Here is a 24,999-nt window from a genome sequence, read left to right as displayed (position 1 = left end):
ATTGCCCCAAAGTAATCAGCTGTTTTACCTGTTAAAAAAAGAACAACCCCCCCATTACAACCCACCACCCACACACCCCTACTCTAAAACCCACCCGATCCCCCCTTAAAAAAACCTAAGTCTAACCCCCAAGTGGTCCTTACCTGTCCTGAAGACCGGCGGAGAAGGTCCTGTTCCAGGCGGTAAAGTCTTCTTCCAATCGGCGACATCTTCTTCTTCCAGGAACCAGCCGGCGCGGAGCGGAGGAGTTGAAGACCGATGACCCCAGAGCTGAAGACCGTCCACTCTGGAACTGAAGACCGGCAATGCTGGAACTGAAGATCGGTGATGCTGGAACTGAAGACCGGAGCCATGGAGCATGGAGGATCCTCTTCATACGATCTCTGCCGTACACTAAATAGGAATTCACGGTAGGCAATTAAAATGGCATCCCTTGAATTCCTATTGGCTGATTTGAGCCTTCAAATTCAAATCAGCCAATCGGATGAGAGCTACTGTAATTCTATTGGCTGATTTGAATAGCCAATAGAATAAGAGCTACTGTAATTCTATTGGCTATTCTAATCAGCCAATAGAATTACAGTAGCTCTTATTCTATTGGCTATTCAAATCAGCCAATAGAATTACAGTAGCTCTCATACAATTGGCTGATTTGAATTTGAAGGCTCAAATCAGCCAATAGGAATTCAAGGGACGCCATTTTTAATTGCGTACCTTGAATTCCTATTCAGTGTACAGCGGAGATTGTATGAAGAGGATCCTCTACGCTCCATGGCTTCGGTCTTCAGTACCAGCGTCGCTGATCTTTAGTTCCAGCATCGCCGGTCTTCAGTTCCAGAGTGGACGGTCTTCAGCTCCGCGGTCATCGGTCTTCAACTCCTCCGCTCCGCACCGGCTGGTTCCTGGAAGAAGATGTCGCCACTTGGAAGAAGACTTCACCGCCTGAACAGGACCTTCTCCGCCGGTCTTCAGGACAGGTAAGGACCACTTGGGGGTTAGACTTAGATTTTTTTATGGGGGGATCGGGTGGGTTTTAGAGTAGGGGTGTGTGGGTGGTGGGTTGTAAAGGGGTTTTTTTTTCTTTTTTTTACAGGTAAAAGAGCTGATTACTTTGGGGCAATGCCCCGCAAAAGGCCCTTTTGAGGTCTGGTAATAGAGAAGATTATTATTTTAATTAAGTTTAGGGTAGGGAAATTGTATTATTTTGGGGGGCTTTTTTATTTTATTAGGGGCTTAGATTAGGTGTAATTAGCTTACAATTCTTGTAATCTTTTTTTATTTTTTGTAATTTAGTATTTGTTTTTTGTAATATAGTTTAGTGTATTTAATTGTATTTTAGTTCAGATAATTGTAGTTTATTTAATTAATTTATTGATAGTGTAGTGTTAGGTGTAATGGTAACTTAGGTTAGGATTTATTTTACAGATAATTTTGTAATTATTTTAACTAGGTAGCTATTAAATAGTTATTAACTATTTAATAGTTATTGTACCTAGTTAAAATAACTACAAAGTTACCTGTAAAATAAATATAAACCCTAAAATAGCTACAATGTAATTATTAATTATATTGTAGCTATCTTAGGGTTTATTTTATAGGTATTTAGTTTTAAATAGGAATAATTTAGTTAATAATAATATTAATATTATTTAGATTTATTTCAATAATAATTAACGCCTAGATTTAGAGTTCTGCGGCAAAAGGGTGCGTTAGCTACGCGTGCTTTTTTCTGGCCGCACCTTTTAAATACCGCTGGTATTTAGAGTTCACAGAATTGCTGCGTTAGGCTCAAAAAAAGGAGCGTATAGCATATTTACCGCAACTTCAACTCTCGATACCAGCTGTACTTACGGACGCGGCCATCTTAAAAAACGTGCTCGTGCACGATTCCCCCATAGAAAACAATGGGGCTGTTTGAGCTGAAAAAAAACCTAACACCTGCAAAAAAGCCGCGTTCAGCTCCTAACGCAGCCCCATTGTTTTCTATGTGGAAACACTTCCTACGTCTGCACCTAACACTCTAACATGTACCCCAAGTCTAAACACCCCTAACCTTACACTTATTAACCCCTAATCTGCCGCCCCCGCTATCGCTGACCCCTGCATATTAGTTTTAACCCCTAATCTGCCGCTCCGTACACCCCCGCCACCTACATTATCCCTATGTACCCCTAATCTGCTGCCCTAACATCGCCAACCCCTATATTATATTTATTAACCCCTAATCTGCCGCCCCCAACGTCGTCTCCACCTAACTACACTTATTAACCCCTAATCTGCCGACCGGACCTGAGCGCTACTATAATAAATGTATTAACCCCTAATCCGCCTCACTCCCGCCTCAATAACCCTATAATAAATAGTATTAACCCCTAATCTGCCCTCCCTAACATTGCCGACACCTAACTTCAAGTATTAACCCCTAATCTGCTGACAGGAGCTCACCGCTACTCTAATAAATTTATTAACCCCTAAAGCTAAGTCTAACTTTAACCCTAACACCCCCCTAAATAAAATATAATTTAAATCTAATGAAATAAATTAACTCTTATTAAATAAATTATTCCTATTTAAAGCTAAATACTTACCTGTAAAATAAACCCTAATATAGCTACAATATAAATTATAATTATATTATAGCTATTTTAGGATTTATATTTATTTTACAGGTAACTTTGTATTTATTTTAACCAGGTACAATAGCTATTAAATAGTTAAGAACTATTTAATAGCTAAAATAGTTAAAATAATTACAAAATTACCTGTAAAATAAATCCTAACCTAAGTTACAATTAAACCTAACACTACACTATCAATAAATAAATTAAATAAACTACCTACAATTATCTACAATTAAACCTAACACTACACTATCAATACATTAATTAAATACAATACCTACAAATAACTACAATTAAATAAACTAACTAAAGTACAAAAAATAAAAAAGAACTAAGTTACAAAAAATAATAAAATATTTACAAACATTAGAAAAATATTACAACAATTTTAAACTAATTACACCTACTCGAAGCCCCCTAATAAAATAACAAAGACCCCCAAAATAAAAAAATGCCCTACCCTATTCTAAATTAAAAAAGTTCAAAGCTCTTTTACCTTACCAGCCCTGAAAAGGGCCCTTTGCGGGGCATGCCCCAAAGAATTCAGCTCTTTTGCCTGTAAAAAAAACACATACAATACCCCCCCAACATTACAACCCACCACCCACATACCCCTAATCTAACCCAAACCCCCCTTAAATAAACCTAACACTAAGCCCCTGAAGATCTTCCTACCTTATCTCCACCTCGCAGGGTATCACCGATCGGTCCTGGCTCCAAAATCTTCATCCAACCCAAGCGGGGGCTGGCGATCCATAATCCTGCAGCTGAAGAGGTCCAGAAGAGGCTCCAAAGTCTTCATCCTATCCGGGAAGAAGAGGCGATCCAGACCGGCAACCATCTTGATCCAAGCGGCATCTTCTATCTTCATCCGATGAGGAACGGCTCCATCGTGAAGATCTCCAGCGCGGATCAATCTTCTTCTGACGACGTCCAACTGAAGAATGACGGTTCCTTTAAGGGACGTCATCCAAGATGGCGTCCCTCGAATTCCGATTGGCTGATAGGATTCTATCAGCCAATCGGAATTAAGGTAGGAAAATTCTGATTGGCTGATGGAATCAGCCAATCAGAATCAAGTTCAATCCAATTGGCTGATCCGATCAGCCAATCAGTTTGAGCTCGCATTCTATTGGCTGTTCCGATCAGCCAATAGAATGCGAGCTCAATCTGATTGGCTGATTGGATCAGCCAATCGGATTGAACTTGATTCTGATTGGCTGATTCCATCAGCCAATCAGAATTTTCCTACCTTAATTCCGATTGGCTGATAGAATCCTATCAGCCAATCGGAATTCGAGGGACGCCATCTTGGATGACGTCCCTTAAAGGAACCATCATTCTTCAGTTGGACGTCGTCGGAAGAAGATTGATCCGCGCTGGAGGTCTTCACGATGGAGCCGTTCCTCATCGGATGAAGATAGAAGATGCCGCTTGGATCAAGATGGTTGCCGGTCTGGATCGCCTCTTTTTCCCGGATAGGATGAAGACTTTGAAGCCTCTTCTGGACCTCTTCAGCCGCAGGATTATGGATCGCCAGCCCCCTCTTGGGTTGGATGAAGATATCGGAGCCAGGACCGATCGGTGATACCCGGCGAGTTGAAGATAAGGTAGGAAGATCTTCAGGGGCTTAGTGTTAGGTTTATTTAAGGGGGGTTTGGGTTAGATTAGGCGTATGTGGGGGGTGGGTTGTAATGTTGGGGGGGGGTATTGTATGTGTTTTACAGGCAAAAGAGCTGAATTTCTTGGGGCATGCCCTGCAAAGGGCCCTGTTCAGGGCTGGTAAGGTAAAAGAGCTTTGAACTTTTTTAATTTAGAATAGGGTAGGGCATTATTTTATTTTGGGGGGCTTTGTTATTTTATTAGGGGGCTTCGAGTAGGTGTAATTAGTTTAAAATTGTTGTAATATTTTTCTAATGTTTGTAAATATTTTATTATTTTTTGTAACTTAGTTCTTTTTTATTTTTTGTACTTTAGTTAGTTTATTTAATTGTAGTTATTTGTAGGTATTGTATTTAATTAATGTATTGATAGTGTAGTGTTAGGTTTAATTGTAACTTAGGTTAGGATTTATTTTACAGGTAATTTTATAATTATTAGTTCTTAACTATTTAATAGCTATTGTACCTGGTTAAAATAAATACAAAGTTACCTGTAAAATAAATATAAATCCTAAAATAGCTATAATATAATTATAATTTATATTGCAGCTATATTAGGGTTTATTTTACATGTAAGTATTTAGCTTTAAATAGGAATAATTTATTTAATAAGAGTTAATTTATTTCGTTAGATTTAAATTATATTTAATTTAGGGGGGTGTTAGAGTTAGGGTTAGATTTAGCTTTAGGGGGTAATCCATTTATTACAGTAGCGGCGAGATTCGGTCGGCAGATTAGGGGTTAATGCTTGAAGTTAGGTGTCGGCGATGTTAGGGAGGGCAGATTAGGGGTTAATACTATTTATTATAGGGTTATTGAGGCGGGAGTGAGGCGGATTAGGGGTTAATAACTTTATTATAGTAGCGGTGCGGTCCGCTCGGCAGATTAGGGATTAATAAGTGTAGGCAGGTGGAGGCGACGTTGAGGGGGCAGATTAGGGGTTAATAAATATAATATAGGGGTCGGCGGTGTTAGGGGCAGTAGATTAGGGGTACATAGGGATAATGTAGGTAGCGGCGGTTTACGGAGCGGCAGATTAGGGGTTAATTATTGTAGGTAGCTGGCGGCGACGTTGTGGGGGGCAGGTTAGGGGTTAATAAATATAATATAGGGGTCGGCGGTGTTAGGGGCAGCAGATTAGGGGTACATAAGTATAACGTAGGTGGCGGTCGGCAGATTAGGGGTTAAAAAAATTTAATCGAGTGGCGGCGATGTGGGGGGACCTCGGTTTACGGTACATAGGTAGTTTATGGGTGTTAATGTACTTTAGAGCACAGTAGTTAAGAGCGTTATAAACCGGCGTTAGCCCATAAAGCTCTTAACTACTGACTTTTTTCTGTGGCTGGAGTTTTGTCGTTAGATTTCTAACGCTCACTTCAGCCACGACTCTAAATACCGGCGTTAGAAAGATCCCTTTGAAAAGATAGGATACGCAAATGACGTAAGGGGATCTGCGGTATGGAAAAGTCGCGGCTGGAAAGTGAGCGTTAGACCCTTTAATGACTGGCTCCAAATACCAGAGGGCGGTAAAAACCAGCGTTAGGAGCCTCTAATGCTGGTTTTCACGGCTACCGCCCAACTCTAAATCTAGGCCTCAGTTAGGGGGTGTTAGGGTTAGACTTAGGTTTAGGGGTTAATATATTTAAAATAGGTTGCAGTGGTGTAGGGGGCTCAGATTAGGGGTTACTATATTTAAAATAGGTGGCGGCGGTGTAGGGGGATCATATTAGGGGTTACTATATTTAAAATAGGTTGCGGCGGTGTAGGGGGATCATATTAGGGGTTACTATATTTAAAATAAGTGGCGGCGGTGTAGGGAGATCATATTAGGGGTTACTATATTTAAAATAGGTGGCGGCGGTGTAGGGAGATCATATTAGTGGTTACTATATTTAAAATTGGTGGCGGCGGTGTAGGGGGATCATATTAGGGGTTACTATATTTAAAATAGGTGGCGGCGGTGTAGGGAGATCATATTAGGGGTTACTTTATTTAAAATAGGTGGCGGCGGTGTAGGGGGATCATATTAGGGGTTACTATATTTAAAATAGGTGGCGGCGGTGTAGGGAGATCGTATTAGGGGTTTCTATATTTAAAATAGGTGGCGGCGGTGTAGGGGGATCAGATTAGGGGGTAATACATTTAATGTACCTGGCGACGGTGTAGGGGGATCAGATTAGGGGGTAATACATTCAATGTAGCTGGCGGCGGTGTAGGGGGATCAGATTAGGGGGTAATACATTTAATGTAGCTGGCGGCGGGGTCTGGGAGCGGCGGTTTAGGGGTTAATATATTTATTATTAGGAGTGAGAGGGGGGATTGCGGATATAAGGTATACATGTCGGGATGATGTTTGGGCGGCGTGTTAGACAGTTACGGGAGATTTTATACTTTAGTTTTTTTTAGGCGGAGACAGTTGCTAAAGTGCCGTAAGTCACTGGCGACTCCAGAAATTTGTACTTACGCTTATTCCTGGACATCGCTAGTTTGTCCGACTTACGGCACTTTAGCAACTGTCGGTGCCGTATATGTGATAGCTCGCTGTGCGAGGTGAAACTACGGGCGGCGCAGGTTTCCATGCTTGCGCCGAAACCTGCGCCGTATATCGGATCACGCCCCTAGTGTTAAAAAATTTATTTAAGTGTTTGCGATGTGGGGGGGCCTCGGTTTAGGGGTTAATAGGTAGTTTATGGGTGTTAGTGTACTTTTTAGCACTTTAGTTAAGAGTTTTATGTTTTGGCGTTAGCCCATAAAAATCTTAACTACTGACTTTTAAATGCGTTAGAAGTCTTGACAGGAGAGGGTGTACTGCTCACTTTTTCCAAGACTCGCAATACCGGCGTTAGGAAAATCCCATTGAAAAGATAAGATACACAATTGACGTAAGGGGATTTGCGGTATGCTCGAGTCGCGGAAAAAAAGTGAGCAGTACACCTGTACCTGCCAGACTCGTAATACCAGCGGGCGTTAAAAAGCAGCATTGGGACCTCTCAATGCTGCTTTTTAAGGCTAACGCAAGACTCTTAATCTAGGCGTTGGTATTTCTAAACTCAGGACAAAATTTAGAAACTTTTTAGCATAGGAGTTTTATTGTGGTTGTAGATGTGTAACAGATTTTGGGGGTCAAAGTTAGAAAAAAGTGTGTTTTTTGTTCATTTTTTCATCAAATTTTATATATTCTTTTATAGTAAATTATAAGATATGATGAAAATAATGGTATCTTTAGAAAGTCCATTTAATGGCGAGAAAAATGGCATATAATATGTGTGGGTACAGTAAATGAGTAAGAGAAAAATTACAGCTAAACACAAACACCGCAGAAATGCAAAAATAGCCTTGGTCACAGACGGTCAACAAATGGAAAAGTGGTCTGGTCACGAAGGGGTTAAAGGGATAGTAAAGTCCAAATTAAACTTTCATGATTCAGATTGGACATGTCATTTTAAACAACTTTCTCATTTACTTTTATCATCAAATTTGTTTTGTTCTCTTGGTATTCTTAGTTGATAGCTAAACCTAGGTAGGCTCATATGCTGATTTCTATGCCCTTGAAGGCCACCTGTTGAAGAGATACCTAGGAAGGCATCTTGAGCACTAAATGGCAGGAAATAGTGGCTTGAAAATGTATAACATTCTTGCAAAACTGCTGCCATATAGAGCTCCAGAATTAGGCCAGCTCCTAAGCATATGTCCCTGCTTTTCAACAAAAGATATCTACAGAACGAAGAGAAAACGATAATAGAAGTAAATTAGAAAATTGTTTAAAATAGCATGTTCTATCTGAATCATAAAATAAATATTTTGGGTTTCATATCCCTTTAATGCTAAAAGGTGGCGGAATAAATCATTCTGATCCGATCCAGTCCGGGATAATTGACAGCCCCTGCTAGCAGCCAATTGGCCACCAGCAAGCAGGGGGAAGCAGTGCACAAAATTTTTTTGTGCAATGTTAAATGTGAACTGCGTATGCTGTCTGTTTACAGTGAGGTACGGTGAACATGATTTGCATGACAGTTGCAACCCTTTTGATTTTAACAGTACTGGGGTCTCTAAGCCTTTCCATCTTGACAATCCCTATAAAGGACCAGTCAACACATTAGATTTGCATAATCAACAAATGCATGATAACAAGACAATGCAATAACACTTAGTTTGAGCTTCAAATGAGTAGTAGATTTTTTTATAACAAATTTCAGTTATGTATATTTCCACTCCCCTTGTACCATGTGATAGCAATCAGCCAATCACAAATGCATATACGTATAGTCTGTGAATTCTTGCACATGCTCAGTAGGAGCTGGTGACTCAAAAAATGTAAATATAAAAGACTGTGCACATTTTTTTTTAACAGTACTGGGGTCTCTAAGCCTTTCCATCTTGACAATCCCTATTTTTCATCTATATTGTATTACTTTTTTCCTGAGTAATACAGCTAGCTGGGGAGTTGCTAACTATCCCAAAAGCCATTTGTTCACACTTGTTAAAGGGACACTAAACCCACATTTTTTCTTTCATGATTCAGATGGAGCATGCAATTTTAAGCAACTTTCTAATTTACTTCTATTATAAATGTTATTCATTCTCTTGCTATCTTTATTTAAAAAGCAGGAATGTGATGCATAGGAGCCGGCCCATTGTTGGTTGAGAACCTTGGTTGTACTGTCTTATTGGTGGGTAAATGTAAGCCTCCAATAAGCAAGTGCTATCCATGGCGATGAACCTAAAATGGGCTGGCTGCTAAGATTTACATTCCTGCTTTTAAATTAAAGATAGCAAGAGAACGATGAAAAATTGATAATAGGAGTAAATAAGAAAGTTGCTTAAAATTTCATGCTCTCTCTCATGATTCATCTTAATCATGAAAGAAAATTTTTGGGTTCAGTGTCCCTTTAAGGTGGCAACTTTCTTCTCTCTGTTAAATATTGTATTTAATACCTTGATATAATTCCCATATATGGGTGCCCCTTTGTTTGTTTGTTGTTCTTCTTTGTTTTAACCAGGGTATTTTTGAAGAGGAGCTGACCAAGATTTCTGCTGTTCACACAGATGAATTCTTACTATTTTTAAAGGGATATGGAAACGCAAAGGGATATGCAAACCTATTTTTTTTTCTTTCATGATTCAATCAATGTTGCTTAATTATCTTGCCAATGACAAGAGGCATACATGTGCATCCACCAATCAGAAGCTAGCCCCCAGCTCCCAAATTATTTGAAGTTTTTTTTATTGAGGTTGTGCAAGGAATTCAACCTAAATGAATTACCATAGAACAAAAATGTCAAATTTCATTGTAACAATAGCCATTGACACAAAAAGAATCTACACAATGAATTGCAATAGGTCTGGAACCTCCGTTTTATATCCTTTTCTTAACTGGTTTCCTCACTTGACTCAGGAGGTAACTCTTGTACTTGCATGTTCTAGAGGAGGAAAATTTTGAAGTGGTCACTTTTGGACCTAGATATTCAATAGCGATTAACAACTGAAATTATGAAGATAATATTAACATATTAAAGTATAGACTAGTAAAATAAGTTTGTGTTTTTTGGCTTAAAGTATTAGAGTAGTTGCTATAAAGCCACTTGTAGAGGTAGCAGCTGGGGTTATATACTCATTAGCTATAAACAAGTTACAGGACAAGGACTGTCAACCTAGGGTATGTGGAATTGGGGGTGGACAGGTCAGGGTTCCTTGGTTTATAGCCTGGGAAGGTGGAAGATATGGGACAGGGTACCCCTGTAGGTGAGGTTAATAGTATATGGGTCCCGTGATAATGACTAATGGGGAGCAGTCTCCATTTGAGCTCAGACCAAACAGACTGTTACATTGAATGTAAGACTGTGCCATATCTCCTGTATTAATTAGTGAGAAAATAAAACATGGGGGTGTCCTCTCCCATACAATTAAGGGAATTAGTCCTTAATACTTGAGATTATTAGTTGCTCAGTGTGTTGTTCTAACTTATATGTGCTGCAGTGGTTATTTAGGTGTCCTGATAATATCAATTTATTGCATCAAATGAGGACAGCCTTATATTGTGACAGCTGTGACTACAATATAATGTGAATCCTGGCTGAAGGTAACTATATACAAGTCATGTATTTGAGAAGCCTATATCCTAATGGCGAGCTTCCTTTTTGAAGCTCTTAACAAAGGTGGTGTGGCCTATGTGGGGAATAGAGTGGGGTGCAATAAATATAAATTTTATTTCTGATATACAAGCAGCCCAAATTGTACCCTTTCATATCCTTACTGCAAATCACATATTTGGAGTGAAATAAGCAATAAAAACATTGTCACGTATTAAGCAAGGTACAGGCATGAGTCCCCTTCACAACCCATGAGTTCTTTCAACATATAGAATTCATTAAAATACTGAAAAGCAAATATGTAGGACAGTAAAACACCTGTTTTTTCATAGAGTAATGGAAGCTTGTAAGTCAGTCTAGTAATACAGGGCATAGGACCACAGTTCTGTCAAGAAAAGTCTATATGTTAGCTAGCTCACACCAGATTTGTATAGGCAATAGTAGGATAGGGGGTAAATTAGGATAGGGGGTAAATCTCCCACCTCTGCGGGTAATGACCTGTTTTGAAAACAGTTAAACTTGGCCGTTTGACTTGGGGAGGGCCGGTCACTGTCATATCAACCAATTTGCTTGCAGAAAAGTTTGATGCGGTAGATTTACATAATGGCTGTGCATTGGCTAGGTAATGAAAATCTTCAGTTGCGCTAAAGCTGACAGGCTGTTGACTTCAATCTCCTCCAGAGCATTGCAGTCTCGCTTGCACTTTTGACCCACATTTTGCTGTGTCAGTGGGCTCTCTCTAGGGCAGAGCTTTCCAAACTCTTCATGTTGGTGACACACCTTTTAGAGTTACATAATTTTGCGACACAGTAATTCAGTTGTACCAGCAAACAGGAGGTTAAACTAACTTGTTTTAAGAGATACGGACACATACATAAATGATATAATAACGAAATGTATTTATAAGTAACAGTTTGTAATTACGTGCAAGAATTAAAAAAAAGTTTAATATCACCAATAGCTACTTACTATTTTAATGGGATGTATGAGGTTGATGGGATGAACACAATTTCTAAATATTTGGTGGAATATTAGATAAAGACACTCGCATTTCATCATCAAGCATTTTTAAGCTTCCCCTTCCTATCCATATATCAAGAGCAGGAGCAGCAATGCACTAGCTGCAAAAACCCCCACTTTGACTTCTGACTTTAGCCCAGCATTTAAGCTGCTGCCCTCAGAGCTCTGCGAGTTGCACTGACTACTGACTGCTCTGCAAACACACTGCTATCCCACTCACTGACTACACATGCAGTCACGAGCCGATTGAGGAGACTACACGTGCAGTCAGGAGCCAATGTGCTGCCAATGGGAATAGTTTCAGTTCCCACTGAGCTGCGCCAATAGGTTAAGATGATCTGTGACCCACTAGGTATCAATCACGTGTCAACCACATAATATGCGTAGCAGGCAGGCGGAAAGTCAAAAAACTAAAAAAATTGTTGAAATAAATTAAATTTAAAAAAATTTGTGCTGAAGCAGGGACACACCTACACACTGCTGCCGACACACTAGTGTGTCCCGACACACAGTTTGGAAAGCACTGCTCTAGGGTATGATGACTTTACCACTATTTCAAGCAAGGTGCAGCGTTCTCTCTAGTGTGATAAAGTGATTGTTTAGTAGCTGCGTCACAGTTGTCTCCCATCTGTCTAGATGTTCCATGTTTAGAACAGATTTGCCTTAGAGTGGTATGTAGAAAGTGCAGCAGTCCACCAGTGACTGCGTCACCAAGCTATCAAAATGGATCTTAATGTCTGCTTATGGCTTTTTTCTGAGCATAGTGCTTAGGTACAGTAGTCGGTTAGAGTGGGGGAGGGGATACGCAGCCCTGATCTCTCGGTTGGTAAGTTATGGAACAACTTTTTTTGTGCCCTTTTTAGGAATAGCCGTTTGATTTACTTGTATGCAATTTAAAAATGGACACTTATAATGTCTGTTTGTGCAACTTAAGTAATCAGTCACTATGTACTAGCCTGTGGCTTATGAAGAGGTACAGCAGTGTGCTGTTCCTTCTCAGCTGGAGAGAGTAGTAGGATGGTGAGGGCAGTTTGTTTCCCAAGATCAGGGCTGCATCATGAAGAAGTGTTGCGTCGTATCTCCCGCTCAGCACAATCATCCGATTTTGGTGTCTCTGAGACTGCAAGCTTTTGTGGGTAAAGTTGTAGGAGCTCAGTATATCTTATTTTAGCTGTATTCTCAATTGAGTTACGTTTATTAGATATATAAGCTGGAGCTCCAAGAAACACGTCTGTTCTTTTCCAAGGCTAGCTCCGCCCCCCTGAAAAAATATTTTTATTGATTGTGGATTCTTCATTGTGTTCATGGAACAAACATTAATTTCATCTCACCCAATGAAAGTTCTGATCTACTTTAAAAAACAAAACAAAAAAAAAAAACAAACAAACAACCCCCCATGAAAAAAAAATAAACTTTATATTACTAATTTGTTAGTGGCTATTAACTAAATTAGTTTTAGTTTATGTCAACTGGTTGTGCTGGGGTGTATTAACTTTTTTTTTTTTTACATAGGTGGACAACGTATAACAATGAATTAGAAGTAAAAAAACACAATTGATTTTGGATATATTAGATTGTAGACATCTTTTATTTTGCTGTCTTTGCTACTTTTTTGTAATGTTTTAAAATTGTAAAAATAATTTCTTAAAAAAATGGACCACAAAAGTTTGATAGAATAGTATAAACTGATCAATACAATAAAAATAAACCCTTGATGGAGAAAATCAACTTGTGGACCAAGGTCCAAATCAAAACTTATTTATTTTGGATCTTCAACATCTCATTATTGTAATTGTTTCATTGAATTCTTCAAATGCATGAATTTTGTTTAGCAAAGTTAGTGAACTGTGTTTGAGTCTTTTGTATGGTCCTTGACTTCATTTTCCAAAGGCACATGGACCTTGATAACATTGGTAAAATAAATTGACTACACCTGTTTCAATGCCATCTGAGCACTAATGTTATTTCCAGCACAGCTGGCATTAGGGGGAGATCACTAAGATTTTTGTGATGGAAGTACATTTTAATGAAGAAAAGCATTACCCTTGAAATTATCGGAATTTTATTGGCTTCTAAATATAATGCTGAACCCTTGCACTGATCCAGCACCTGGTATTTTAAGAACAGTATAGATTGCATACAAAAAACTCATATGACATCTTAAAGTATATATCCAAATATCTCCCATGTGTTTTTAATACAAAAATAAATAGTAGCATGTTTTTCTATTACTTAAATAATATTTGATCTATAATGGGGTTATGAATTATAGCTTTACATTTCCCTATCCTTAATAAGGTCCCCTGTCTCTTTACAGAGAATATATTATTTTTAGAATATATTTTTTAGGATTCATAGCCTTGTTATGGATTAATGTTTAAAGGGGCAGTGTACTGTACTTTTATTTCCCCTTTAATGTGTTTCCAGTTATCCATTTAACCTGCTGAAGTGTATTAAATTGTTTACAACTAACTTTACCTTTATTTTGTAATTTTAAATAGCTGCTTTTCCTTTTGACACATCCATCTATACTAAACATTTCATTTTTCCAGTTATATCAGACCATTACTGATTTGGTTATAGATCATTAGATATGCATAGATAGATCATTGAAATAAATAAAATTATTTGGAAGTAAACTATATCCAGTTTAATTGGTTAATATATTCATATTTGATCAACTTTTCACATATACTTTATTGGAAGCAGAACAATAAAGATTACCGTAAAGGGACACTGAACCCATTTTTTTTTTCTTTCATGATTCAGGTAGAGCATGCAATTTTAAGCAACTTTCTAATTTCCTCCTATTATAAATTTTTCTTCATTCTCTTGGAGACATCCTAAAACATTTAATGTGAAAATGACTTAATGTATCTTAATGAGTAAAAAAGTGGCCAAATGTTAATCAATTGCTGCATAATTTTGCACAACCCAAGATTTCCACTATCCAAGCCTATCCTAGAAGTTTCATAGATTTTAGGTTTCCCACAAGGCAAATGAGTGACATTAAGCTTGTTTTTTGGGGAGCTTAATGTGGCTTAACGTACAAAATTGAACTTAGATGTTAACCAATTTCTCCCAAACTTCCCACAATACATTAATCTATCTATTCAAACATATTCTGAAAATGTTAGGACATTTGAAAAAACATACCAAAAGTTATTCACATTTAAAGGACCAGTCAACACATTAGATTTGCATAATCAACAAATGCATGATAACAAGACAATGCAATAACACTTAGTTTGAACTTCAAATGAGTAGTAGATTTTTTTATAACAAATTTCAAAGTTATGTATATTTCCACTCCCCTTGTACCATGTGATAGCAATCAGCCAATCACAAATGCATATACGTATAGTCTGTGAATTCTTGCACATGCTCAGTAGGAGCTGGTGACTCAAAAAATGTAAATATAAAAGACTGTGCACATTTTTTTTAACAGTACTGGGGTCTCTAAGCCTTTCCATCTTGACAATCCCTATTTTTCATCTATATTGTATTACTTTTTTCCTGAGTAATACAGCTAGCTGGGGAGTTGCTAACTATCCCAAAAGCCATTTGTTCACACTTGTTAAAGGGACACTAAACCCACATTTTTTCTTTCATGATTCAGATAGAGCATGCAATTTTAAGCAACTTTCTAATTTACTCCTATTATAAATGTTATTCATTCTCTTGCTATCTTTATTTAAAAAGCAGGAATGTGATGCATAGGAGCCGGCCCATTGTTGGTTGAGAACCTTGGTTATACTGTCTTATTGGTGGGTAAATGTAAGCCTCTAATAAGCAAGTTCTATCCATGGCGATGAACCTAAAATGGGCTGGCTGCTTAGATTTACATTCCTGCTTTTAAATTAAAGATAGCAAGAGAACGAAGAAAAATTGATAATAGGAGTAAATAAGAAAGTTGCTTAAAATTTCATGCTCTCTCTCATGATTCATCTTAATCATGAAAGAAAAAATTTGGGTTCAGTGTTCCTTTAAGGTGGCAACTTTCTTCTCTCTGTTAAATATTGTATTTAATACCTTGATATAATTCCCATATATGGGTGCCCCTTTGTTTGTTTGTTGTTCTTCTTTGTTTTAACCAGGGTATTTTTGAAGAGGAGCTGACCAAGATTTCTGCTGTTCACACATATGAATTCTTACTATTTTTAAAGGGATATGGAAACGCAAAGGGATATGCAAACCTATTTTTTTTCTTTCATGATTCAATCAATGTTGTTTAATTCTCTTGCCAATGACAAGAGGCATACATGTGCAGCCACTAATCAGAAGCTAGCTCCCAGCTCCCAAATTATTTGAAGTTTTTTTATTGAGGTTGTGCAAGGAATTCAACATAAATGAATTACCATAAAACAAAAATGTAAAATTTCATTGTAACAATAGCCATTGACACAAAAAGAATCTACACAATGAATTGCAATAGGTCTGGAACCTCCGTTTTATATCCTTTTCTTAACTGGTTTCCTCACTTGACTCAGGAGTTAACTCTTGTACTTGCATGTTCTAGAGGAGGAACATTTTGAAGTGGTCACTTTTGGACCTAGATATTCAATAGCGATTAACAACTGAAATTATGAAGATAATATTAACATATTAAAGTATAGACTAGTAAAATAATTTTGTGTTTTTTGGCTTAAAGTATTAGAGTAGTTGCTATGAAGCCACTTGTAGAGGTAGCAACTGGGGTTATATACTCATTAGCTATAAACAAGTTACAGGACGACGACTGTCACCCTAGGGTATGTGGAATTGGGGGTGGACTCTAAGATCTCATTTTTCCAGTTATATCAGACCATTACTGATTTGGTTATAGATCATTAGATATGCATAGATAGATCATTGAAATAAATTAAATTATTTGGAAGTAAACTATATCCAGTTTAATTGGTTAATTTATTCATATTTGATCAACTTTTCACATATACTTTATTGGAAGCAGAACAATAAAGATTACCGTAAAGGGACACTGAACCCATTTTTTTTTATTTCATGATTCAGATAGAGCATGCAATTTTAAGCAACTTTCTAATTTACTCCAATTATCAATTTTTCTTCATTATCTTGGGGACATCCTAAAACATTTAATGTGAAAATGACTTAATGTATCTTAATGAGTAAAAAAGTGGCCAAATGTTAATCAATTGCTGCATAATTTTGCACAACCCAAGATTTCCACTATCCAAGCCTATCCTAGAAGTTTCATAGATTTTAGGTTTCCCACAAGGCAAATGAGTGACATTAAGCTTGTTTTTTGGGGAGCTTAATGTGGCTTAACGTACAAAATTGAACTTAGATGTTAACCAATTTCCCCCAAACTTACCACAATACATTAATCTATCTATTCAAACATATTCTGAAAATGTTAGGACATTTGAAAAAACATACCAAAATTTATTCACATTTAAAGGACCAGTCAACACATTAGATTTGCATAATCAACAAATGCAAGATAACAAGACAATGCAATAGCACTTAGTTTGAACTTCAAATGAGTAGTAGATTTTTTTTAGCAATCAGCCAATCACAAATGCATATACGTATAGTCTGTGAATTCTTGCACATGCTCAGTAGGATCTGGTGATTCAAAAATTGTAAATATAAAAGACTGTGCACATTTTATTTAATGGAAGTAAACTGGAAAGTTGTTTAAACTTACATGCTGTATCTGAATCATGATTTAAAAAAAAATTGGCCAAATGTTAATCAATTGCTGCATAATTTTGCACAACCCAAGATGTCCACTATCCAAGCCTATCCTAGAAGTTTCATGGATTTTGGTTTTCCACAAGGCAAATGAGTGACATTAAGCTTGTTTTTTTGGGAGCTTAATGTGGCTTAACGTACAAAATTGAACTTAGATGTTAACCAATTTCCCCCCAACTTACCACAATACATTAATCTATCTATTCAAATATATTCTGAAAATTTCAGGACATTTGATAAAACATAGCAAAAGTTATTCACATTTAACTATTTTTTTACAATCCGAAAACATTTAGGCCTCTATTTATGAAAGGTCTTGCGGACCTGATCCGACAGTGCGGATCAGGTCCGTAAGACCTTGCTGAATGCGGAGAGCAATACGCTCTCGGTATTCAGCATTGCACCAGCAGCTCACAATAGCTGCTGGTGCAACACCGCCCCCTGCTGACTTGCGGCCGCCAGGGAGGTCTCAATCAATCCGACTGTATTCGATCGGGTTGATTTCTGGCGATTCCTGTCTGCCTGCTCAGAGCAGGTGGACAGGGTTATGGAGCAGCAGTCTTCAGACCGCTGCTTCATAACTGCTGTTTCTGGTGAGTCTGAAGACTCGCCAGAAACACGGGCCATCAAGCTCCATTCGGAGCTTGATAGATAGGCCCCTAAATGTGAGCAGCTTAATGTAAAACGAGCTTAATGTACCAAAATTCACCTAAACATCAATCAATTGCCTTTAAACTTGCCACAAAATCAGTTTTTCACTTTCCAAACCTATCCTAGAACTTTCATGGATTTTGGTTTCCCACAAGGCAAATGAGTGACATTAAGCTTGTTTTTTGGGGAGCTTAATGTGGCTTAACGTACAAAATTGAGCTTAGATGTTAATTTCCCCCAAACTTCCCACAATACTTTAATCTATTTATTCAAACATATTCTGAAAATTTCATGATATTTGATAAAAAATACCAAAAGTTATTCACATTTAAATATTTTTTTACAATCCTAAAACATTTAATGTGAGCAGCTTAATGTAAAAAGAGCTTAATGTATCAAAATTCACCTAAACATTAATCAATTGCCTTGAAACTTGGCACAAACTCAGTTTTTCACTTTCCAAGCCTATCCTAGAAGTTTCATGGATTTTGGTTTCCCACAAGGCAAATGAGTGACATTAAGCTTGCTTTTTTGGGAGCTTAATGTGGCTTAAGGTACAAAATTTAACTTAGATGTTAACCAATTTCCCCCAAATGTCCCACCATACATTAATCTATCTATTCAAACATATTCTAAAATTTTCAGGACATTTGATAAAACATTATGATTATTTACATTTAACAGTTTTTTTTACAATCGTAAAACATATGGGGGCTTATTTATCAAAGCGTCAATCTCGGTGCATTTGCAGGCGTCAATATGCTCGCCAGACATCGCTGCCGCGGATCCACATACAATGCCCTTATTTATAAAAATACACATCCAAAACACGTGCGTCAAGTACAGTGCGATGAGCATCGGACTGTTGTTAAAGGGACAGTCTATACCAGAATTTGTATTGTTTTTAAAGATAGACAATTCCTTTATTACCCATTTCCCAGTTTTGCATAACTAACACAGTTATAATAATATACTTTTAACCTCTGTGATTATTTTGTATCTAAGCCTCTGCAAACTGCCCCTTTTTTCAGTTCTTTTGACAGACTTGCAGTCTAGCCAATCAGTGCCTGCTCCCAGATAACTTCTCGTGCACGAGCACAGTGTTATCTATATGAAATACGTGAACTAACACCCTCTAGTGGTGAAAAACTGTTAAAATGCAATCTGAAAGAGGTGGGCTTCAAGGTCTAAGAAATTAGCATATGAACCTCCTAGGTTAAGCTTTCAACTAAGAATACCAAGAGAACAAAGCAAAATTGGTGATAAAAGTAAATTGGAAAATAGTTTAAAATTACATGCTCTATCTGAATCATGAAAGTTTATTTTGGCCTAGACTGTCCCTTTAATTAACAGTCATCGATGTCGCGGTTATTCATGGTTTTCCCAACTTTATTTATACCATTTCATTACTGTCCATGAACAAGCACATTTCTCTAAAGCTAATCTTCTATTTCTCATCTGTTAATGTCCAAAAAATAGCTTGATTTATTCCTCAACAAACAATATCTCATAGAAAGTTATTTTTATATTTGTTATATGATACTTTCACATAAATTAATGTGTATTTATATTTCTAGAAGTCATGATATGCTTTTATCTCATGGTTTTTTTTTTTTATAAATGATTATTAATGCTAGAATTTGTATATATATCTTTGTACATGCTTGTGTGTGTGTATATATATATATATATATATATATATATATATATATATATATATATGTGTGTGTGTGTGTGTGTTATGTCAGAAATCTTTTGCAAACATATTTACATGTCCCTAAATTCCTTTTTTTGTTCTAAACAATGTTGTCTTTCATGTCTCTGTGTTTATTTATACCAATTTATGTATATAGTGTAAATGTATTATTATTCTGAGCAGGAATAATTGTGAATATAACATGTCATCAGGGTATCATATGTATTTATTTGCAATCAATGGATATTTTAAGAGCTGAGCCAGTTTTCTCTCTGTACCTCTGTAAGCCCTCCGGATTGCAATCTAGTTTTAAAAACCACCCCTACACAGGTGTTTTAAAATCGGCTGGCATATAAGATGACATTTCTTAATGAAAATTAAATTCAAGAGAAGGAAGAAATACACTAAAAATAGCATGACAGTAAAGAGGGGATTTTAATTTCTGCTGTATCTGAATCATGACAGTTTAATGTTAGGTGAGCTATCCCTTTGAGGTATCAGTTTAAGATTATATTGAATCAAACATCATTCAAATTTTAAAATCATTGTCTAAAATATTACATTGTGTGTCCTAATGTCAGCATCAATGTTTATCTTTAATACTAATTACACATATACATACTTTCAAAGTATAATACACAATGTAACAGATAGCACTTACAAGTTCTGATGGGTGATCAATGACATAAGTATTGAGCAATTTTATTCGTTAGTGATACTATACAATTTATATTTAAATTTGATTGGCTGATGTCATAAATCATGTGATTATGCATATCCCAATCAAAAGTGGTGGAAAATTTCACTAGTGTGTGGGTTGTCTAGGAGTATTGCGTCATATTTGGTGGGAAAAGTGTTGCATCAAATTTGGTGCGAAGTGGTGAGTTGGACTTGTATTACATGCCTTAAACATGGTGCATATAGATTTATCCAAAAAACAAAAAAATAAAAAAAGGAAGTTAGCTATATTATGTTATGTATTTATTTAATTTTTATCTCTATATCTACTAGTGCACCAAGTTTGGAGCAATATTGTCCTCTTGCTTTGTAATAATAGACAAAAATGTAACATAATCCATAAGTAGTAATGTATTTAATTTTTATCCCTATATCTACTAGTGCATCAAAATTGAAGCAATACTTTGCACCAAATTTGGAGCAATAATATTGTTTGATTTAGAAAGAGTATAGAATTTTAATAACGTTTCTAATTTACTTTTATTATCTAATATACTTCATTGTCTTGCAGCATCGAACATAACCTTTTTGTGTTTTCAGACTCCAATTGATTTCTATGGCACTCGCGGCCTCAAGGGTGGCGGTTTGATAGGCACGCTGCGCTGGAATAGATGCAAGCGTATCTGTTAAATGTTTAGTAAATTGGAAAAAGGGTCATATAGAGTCAAATGTGTATTCAAAACATCTGGGATGATGCAAGCATCAATCTGCGTCGGATTGAGAATGCGGGAGGGTATATTATGTCACACAATTCAACATTTGACGATCTTAACACTTTGATAATTACGGCGGATTCCATTTGCATCAGATATGATGCGAGATTCTAACGGATTCCATCGTATTATCAGTTGAAGCTTTGATAAATTGCCCCCTAAATGTTTTAGGATTGTAAAAAAATAGTTCAATGTAAATAACTTTTGGTATGTTTTATAAAATGTCCTAAATTTTTCAGAATATGTTTGAATAGATAGATTAATGTCACTCATTTGACTTGTGGGAAACCAAAATCCATGAAACGTCTAGGATAGGTTTGGAAAGTGAAAAACTGAGTTTGTGCCAAGTTTCAAGGCAATTGATTGATGTTTAGGTGAATTTTGGTACATTAAGCTCTTTTTCCATTACGCTGCTCACATTAAATGTTTTAGGATTGTAAAAAATAGTTAAATGTGAATAACGTTTGGTATGTTTTATGTTTTTGGCTTAAACTCCAATTTTGGCTTAATAAAATAATGGATACCCTTCGCCTGATTCTCTCACCAATAAGTATAGTTTTTCTCTCGTCTAATATTGGGAGTAACCAGGTTAATACTAAAATTATTAACATGGCCATATTGGCTGCCAGATACTATATTTAAAAAAAAATAGAAATTAAGAACAGTTCCCAGCATATTAGAAATTAAGAACTGCTTAAAGAAACAATGCATCATTGAACAAGCTACTAACCTAGACAATGACCAGGGCATTCGGAGGTTTTTTGTTAAATGGTCTCTATTTATTAAAACTCTTCCTACCAGCGAAATTGAACACTTATTATATCCTTTTATAAACTCAGAATTGATTTTGCTGGGTCTGTGGTAATTTGTTTTTCTTTACAAGATTCCATTGGTGGGGGGGGGGGGGTTTCTTTTTGTTTTGTTTTGTTTTGTTCTTGTCTTGTTTTTTATGTTTTGGGCATAAATATGTAAAATTTGGTCGAAAACTCCCCAATTCTGATACAGAAAATTATTTGGTTTACTTAGGTGTTTAGTAGACAGGCCCATACTTTGGTTTTCTTTGTTTGCTGTTTATTATTTTTTATAATGGTCTGGTATGTTATACTGTAATATCTTATGCTTTTGTTTTTATGGAATTAAAAATGTATCATGAATTGGTAATAAATTAAATATGGAAAAAAAATATTCTCTGCTGAATCTAGAAAGTAAAATGTTGGGTTTTCTGTCCTTTTAATGATTACAGTATCCTATAAAATAAAATAATTAAATTAAAATTATACTATTCCATCATTCACAGCACATACAGGGAGTGCAGAATTATTAGGCAAATTAGTATTTTGACCACATCATCCTCTTTATGCATGTTGTCTTACTCCAAGCTGTATAGGCTCGAAAGCCTACTACCAATTAAGCATATTAGGTGATGTGCATCTCTGTAATGAGAAGGGGTGTGGTCTAATGACATCAACACCCTATATCAGGTGTGCATAATTATTAGGCAACTTCCTTTCCTTTGGCAAAATGGGTCAAAAGAAGGACTTGACAGGCTCAGAAAAGTCAAAAATAGTGAGATATCTTGCAGAGGGATGCAGCACTCTTAAAATTGCAAAGCTTCTGAAGCGTGATCATCGAACAATCAAGCGTTTCATTCAAAATAGTCAACAGGGTCGCAAGAAGCGTGTGGAAAAACCAAGGCGCAAAATAACTGCCCATGAACTGAGAAAAGTCAAGCGTCCAGCTGCCAAGATGCCACTTGCCACCAGTTTGGCCATATTTCAGAGCTGCAACATCACTGGAGTGCCCAAAAGCACAAGGTGTGCAATACTCAGAGACATGGCCAAGTTAAGAAAGGCTGAAAGACGACCACCACTGAACAAGACACACAAGCTGAAACGTCAAGACTGGGCCAAGAAATATCTCAAGACTGATTTTTCTAAGGTTTTATGGACTGATGAAATGAGAGCGAGTCTTGATGGGCCAGATGGATGGGCCCGTGGCTGGATTGGTAAAGGGCAGAGAGCTCCAGTCCGACTTAGACGTCAGCAAGGTGGAGGTGGAGTACTGGTTTGGGCTGGTATCATCAAAGATGAGCTTGTGGGGCCTTTTCGGGTTGAGGATGGAGTCAAGCTCAACTCCCAGTCCTACTGCCAGTTTCTGGAAGACACCTTCTTCAAGCAGTGGTACAGGAAGAAGTCTGCATCCTTCAAGAAAAACATGATTTTCATGCAGGACAATGCTCCATCACACGCGTCCAAGTACTCCACAGCGTGGCTGGCAAGAAAGGGTATAAAAGAAGAAAATCTAATGACATGGCCTCCTTGTTCACCTGATCTGAACCCCATTGAGAACCTGTGGTCCATCATCAAATGTGAGATTTACAAGGAGGGAAAACAGTACACCTCTCTGAACAATGCCTGGGAGGCTGTGGTTGCTGCTGCACGCAATGTTGATGGTGAACAGATCAAAACACTGACAGAATCCATGGATGGCAGCCTTTTGAGTGTCCTTGCAAAGAAAGGTGGCTATATTGGTCACTGATTTGTTTTTGTTTTGTTTTTGAATGTCAGAAATGTATATTTGTCAATGTTGAGATGTTATATTGGTTTCACTGGTAAAAATAAATAATTGAAATGGGTATATATTTGTTTTTTGTTAAGTTGCCTAATAATTATGCACAGTAATAGTCACCTGCGCACACAGATATCCCCCTAAAATAGCTATAACTAAAAACAAACTAAAAACTACTTCCAAAACTATTCAGCTTTGATATTAATGAGTTTTTTGGGTTCATTGAGAACATGGTTGTTGTTCAATAATAAAATGAATCCTCAAAAATACAACTTGCCTAATAATTCTGCACTCCCTGTATTTTGTACAGATAAAATCATAGATGTCATTTTACTTCATCAGTGTGAGATGGTTTTGAGTATATCAATCCATCTAGGTAAATATATATATTCACATGGCCTTACCGCAGTTTGCTATAATGATTCATTTTTGTGAATATGGCCAACAGAATCCAAACATCTTAGATCTTTCTGTCTGCAGTATCTGTTGAAAGCAGTAAACAAGAAGCTCCAGCTGTTGACACTGATTAATGTACAGTGGGTTTTACTCCCCCTAGGGGATGAGAAGAAAACTTCTGATGAGCTCAAACTTAGAAATCACAAGTAGAACAGCTAGAATATAATATATATATATATATATATATATATATATATATATATATATATATATATAGATAGATAGATAGATAGATAGATAGATAGATAGAGAGAGAGAGAGAGAGAGAGAGAGAAAGGTATAAAGCTAGCTATTTTTTTAGCGGCTTAATCTTAAAGGGATACTAAGCCTGAATTTAAAGCTTAGGAGCCAGCCCATTTTAGGTTCAGCACCCTGAATAGCGATAACCAATAAGCAAGCATAACCCAGGTTCTCAACCAAAAATGGGCCGGTTTTTAAGCTTTATATTCCTGCTTTTTAACTAAAGATAGCAAGAGAACGAAGAAAAATGGATAAACGGAGTAAATTAGAAAGTTGCTTAAAATTGCATGCTCTATCTGAATCATTGAAGAAAAAATTTGGGTTTAGTGTCCCTTTAAGATGATAAATTCCCTAAAAAAGTAAAAAGACATATGGTATAAAAGAAAAGCGCCTTAAGTAAAAAGACATATGGCCTAGGTTCCAATCTTGTAATTATAGATACAGACATGGCAAAAGTGTTGGTACCCTTCCATGTTTTTAGGAAAAAGCAAATTTTCTCTAAACTAATCAAAAATTGACAAAAGTATTTGGTATCCACCATTTTTTTTAAATGTAATAGAAAATAAACTTTACTTTTGATTTATTATTATCGGTTATTTGTAGAGCGCCAACAGATTACGCAGCGCTATAAAGAGAGGGGGAGTACAACAAAACAATTATTGGGATCAAATGGGTAGAGGGCCCTGCCGAGAGTTGCACTGTTGTAGTCAGCTCTTAAGAAGGTGATCTACAAACAGCTGGACTCTTAGGCTTACATGCTAAGGGAGTTCAGGGGATAACAATGGAGGAGAGGAACTGGTAGTAGGAAAGGTTAGTGTAGGTTGTATGCAT

The sequence above is a fragment of the Bombina bombina genome, chromosome 2 (genome assembly GCF_027579735.1).
Source record: "Bombina bombina isolate aBomBom1 chromosome 2, aBomBom1.pri, whole genome shotgun sequence".
In the NCBI taxonomy this organism is placed as follows: domain Eukaryota; kingdom Metazoa; phylum Chordata; class Amphibia; order Anura; family Bombinatoridae; genus Bombina; species Bombina bombina.
The sequence above is the reverse complement of the archived record's forward strand: the minus strand, read 5'-3'. Positions refer to the sequence as shown.